We start from the raw sequence: 4,277 nt of genomic DNA, 5'->3' as shown, positions 1-4,277 counted from the left end.
GACCATGATCTACAAACTACATTAATTGTGAAAATATGTAACGAAGGAGTCGCACGCTACGACTACATAAACTCTACCGTAAATACGCATACCGTGCGCCCGCGGGTGCACGCTATTGCGGGTATGCGCCTTCACGGGAGAGCGTACGCATGCGCAGCGCAGACCAGTGTGCGGTGCAAATATGGCAACGTGCATAGAGACATTTTTCTGACTTTGACACTCCTTATATTGATTGTCAACATTATGACTGTCGAATAATCTTAATGATCTCTATTAGAAGGGTCTATCTAATAAATTGGTCACAAAACCAAAATGAGTGAGACATGGAGACAACGTGTTTGCTATTGTGAGCAGTTATAAGCAGGGCCTTGCACCTATTTCAGAAGCAATTTCCCTGGGACATGGTTGCAGAATAGCATTCAGAGAGCACCTCATACTTAATGTGCTGCCCACTGATACAGGGAGGTAGGCTGCCAGTGGCTGTACTGTGCCAGCGTTTGATGTTAGGGCACTGAGAAGCCTCTCCCAAAGCCTCTCTATCAGATGAACCACTGGTAACACATACCCAACCTCACTGCTGTTTGCATAATTTGTCAGATAATAAAAATGGAGGCAAACTGAGAGGGATTGGGCTGCCCAGTCTCAAAATTTTCACCCATGAGCACCTGTTATCTAAACATAACATTATGTAAGATATTTACGGGTATATTCAATTAGGGTCGGATCCATTCCGATATGCATTTGTCGGAATGGATCCGTCAACCCCTATTCAATCCCATCTCAATTCGACTTTAAAAAAAGTTGAATTGAGATGAGACCTGTGAGCGGAGGAGAGGGGGGAGACCAGCAGGGACAGCCGCGGGCAGACGGAGGAGAGCAGTGCTACAGAAGGTTGTCTCATAGCCGCCAGACCTCACGGCAGTGTCCACCCAGCTCCAGCAAGCGTGACCTCACTTGCTGGAGCTGGGTGGACGCTGCCGTGAGCGGCGCGGCTGTGACACATCCTCCTGCAGCTCTGTGCTGTAGCGCTGCTCTCCCCTGTATGCCTGCGGCTGTCCCGCATCTCCCCGCGGCTCTCCCCCCCTCTCCTCCTCTAAGGTCCCTCATCTCAGTCCGACATTTCTTTATGTCGGACTGAGATGGTCGGAAACGGGGCTAAATCTGTCGAATTTGGCCCCGTTTCCCTCAAAAGTACGTGAATTGGCCGCTATACCGCAGATTCACGTACTATTCGACAAGTCGAATTCCCTGACTTGTCGAATAAAAACAGCTGGGATTGAATAGGTCGAATCACGATTCGACCATAAAAAGTCAAAAACTGACGTCTTTTCGACAGATGGCAGCTTTCGACCCTAATTGAATATACCCCTTAAAATCAGTATTATAAATGCAGTTTATACATGTATGTTCTGCAGGACCAGATCAGTCTTATTTTTGTCTTTTCCTCCAAGACTCTAGTGTTACTCTGTAGGCTGCATAATCGCACAGCTATACTATTAAATTAATTATATGGAAACTCAATGCTTCACTCAGCTTCATGATCCTGACAGAGTATCTATCACTAAGTTCAAAGTTCAAATATACTGCCTTGAAGATGCTCATAGAGATTTACTGTTTAGTGAGGAAGACAAATCACTGTAATTACTTGTTAAGAAACATTTTTCTCAAGAAGAAATTTTATATACCATTTCCTACTATAATATATCTTCTGTCAGTATTGCAAGCCATCTACAGTACTATGCATGGCATTTGTTTCAGATTTAAAGGTGATGGATAAAACCAACCTAAATGCATTATTTAATGCAATTGCCAGAAGGCTTGGCAGCAGCTAAAGAGTCGACAATCGCATTCATTTATATGACGCCATCTTCAGCCAGATATGAAATAATGCTGCTAAGCTCAATGTAATTCAAATGAGGATATAAATCACCTTTAAAGAAAATTAAAGTGATGGTTTAAACCAACTTTTTCTGTATGTGGGCCTGTTAAACCCACTGTAAAAGCACATAGGTTTATTACATAGGTTTATTTTAAAATATAAAAAATCAAAGGTTAAACTAGTAATGTTCCTCTAACAGCCAAGTCACTGACTTAAAAGACTAAACGTGACACGCTAATAGCAATGTGGGCTGTACACTGGGTTGGGGCCCCACTTACCGGATAAATCCCTATTGCATCTCAATGCCTTAAACTTAGGCCCATTAAGGCTTTATCTGGTAAGTGGGCTCACAAGCCAAGTAGGCACAATGCTCTGCCATATATTATAACTTTAAGTTAAAGTTTACTAGTCACTTGTGCTGTTATGCTGTGATCCACATGGTACTGACGCCATGTTTTCTGCACTCTTCACATAGAGGGGATTCAGGAATCAGCTAGTGCAATATCATTTGCTGCATTCCCCATGATTCTTTCTGACTTTACATCTTCTCATCTGCTCCTGCACATGGAGAAATACTTAATCTAAAGTCAATAAGTCTACATATTTATTTTTTACATCACTCTCTCCTTTCTAGAATTCTGTCAACCCTTCCCCTGTGTATGCCAGCTTATCTGTCCTTCCTCTGTGCCAGCCTCTCTGCCCTTCCTCTGTCTGTGCCAGCCTCACTGTCCTTCCTTTGGCTGTGCCAGCCTCTCTTTCCTTCCTCTGTTTGCACTAGCGTCACTGCCCTGCTTTCTCTGTGCCAGCTTCTTTGCCATTCCTCTGTCTGTACTAGCTTCTCTGTCCTTAATCTGTGTGTGCCAGCTTTTCTGTCCTTCCTCTGTCTGAACTAGCCTCTCTGCCCTTACTCTGTCTGCACTAGCATCTCTGCCCTTCCTCTGGCTGTGCCAGCCTCTGTCCTTCCGCTGTCTGCAATAGAGTCTCGGCCCTTCCTCTGTCTGTGCCAACCTCTTTGCCATTCCTATGTCTGTACTAGCCTCTCTGCCCTTACGCTGTCTGTGCCAGCCTCTCTGTCCTTTCTCTGTCTGTACTAGACTGTCTGCCCTTTCTCTGTCTGTGCCAGCCTCTCTGCCCTTCCTCTTTCTGTACTAGCATCTCTGCCATTATTCTGTCTATGCCAGCCTCTCTGTCCTCCCCATCTGTGCCATGCCTATCTGTCCTTTCTCTGTCTGTACTAGCCTCTTTGCTATACTCTGTCTGTGCCAGTCTCTCTGTACTTCCTCTGTCTGCACTAGCCTCTCTTCCTTTCCTCTGTCTGTTCGAGCCTCTCTGTTCTTACTCTGTCTGCACTAGCCTCTCTGTCCTTCCTCTGTCTGTGCCAGCCTCTCTGTCCTTCTTCTATCTGCACTAGCATCTCTGCCTTTCTTTTCTCTGTGCCAGTCTCTTAGCCATTCCTCTGTCTATACTAGCCTCTCTGCCCTTACTCTGTCTGTGCTAGCGTCTCTGCCATTCTTTCTCTGTGCCAGCCTCTTTGCCTTTCCTCTGTCTATGCCAGCCTCACTGCCCTTTCTCTGTCTGTGCCAGTCTCTTTGCGTATCCCCTGTCTGTGCAAGGATCTCTGCCACTGCTGGGTCTGTGACAGCCTCTTTGCCCTACCTTTGTCTGCATCATTGTCTACCCTTCCCCTGTCTGCGACAGGCTCTCACTTCACCCTATCTACACCAATCTCTCTACATGTACTGTCTGTGCCAGCCTATCCGAGCTACTCCTGTCGGTTCCAGTCTCACTTTCTCGGTCTGTGTCAATCTCACTTCTTCCCCTGTATGCAACAATTACTGTCCTTCACCTGTCTGTGCCTTTCTCTCTCCTTTCCCTGCCAGTCCCATTTTCCTCTGTCTGTACCAGTCACTCTTCTAGCGCTGTCTTTGCCAGGCCAGCCTATCTGAGCTTCCATTGTCTGTAGCACTTTTATTTTAAACACTATTTCTTTTCTATTTTAAACACTATTTCTTTTCTATTTACACGATTCTACTTTCCTTTTAATATTCGCTGGTTTTAACATATAATTCAATAAAAGTTATATCTTAATACAAGATTGTGTGCACCACCATAGGGCATTTCGAATTCTTTCTTCTCTTTTTTTCTTGTAGACTTACCTTGCCTGTGGTAGCACCCCCCAATTTCTGGAAGAATATAAGGAATATCTTTGATAATTTGAAAAATGGGGGTCATTTACTAAATATGAATTTACCTGTGCGACCAGTATTATAGTAACTCTTCCATTGTCTGTGCCATCCTCTCTACCTCTGTCTTTGCCAATCTCACTTCTTCACCTCTATGCAACAATCACTTTCCTTCATCTGTTTGTACCTATCTCTCATCTTTCCCTGTGTGTGTC

This window comes from Pseudophryne corroboree, chromosome 4, assembly GCF_028390025.1.
Source record: "Pseudophryne corroboree isolate aPseCor3 chromosome 4, aPseCor3.hap2, whole genome shotgun sequence".
Taxonomy (NCBI): domain Eukaryota; kingdom Metazoa; phylum Chordata; class Amphibia; order Anura; family Myobatrachidae; genus Pseudophryne; species Pseudophryne corroboree.
The sequence above is the reverse complement of the archived record's forward strand: the minus strand, read 5'-3'. Positions refer to the sequence as shown.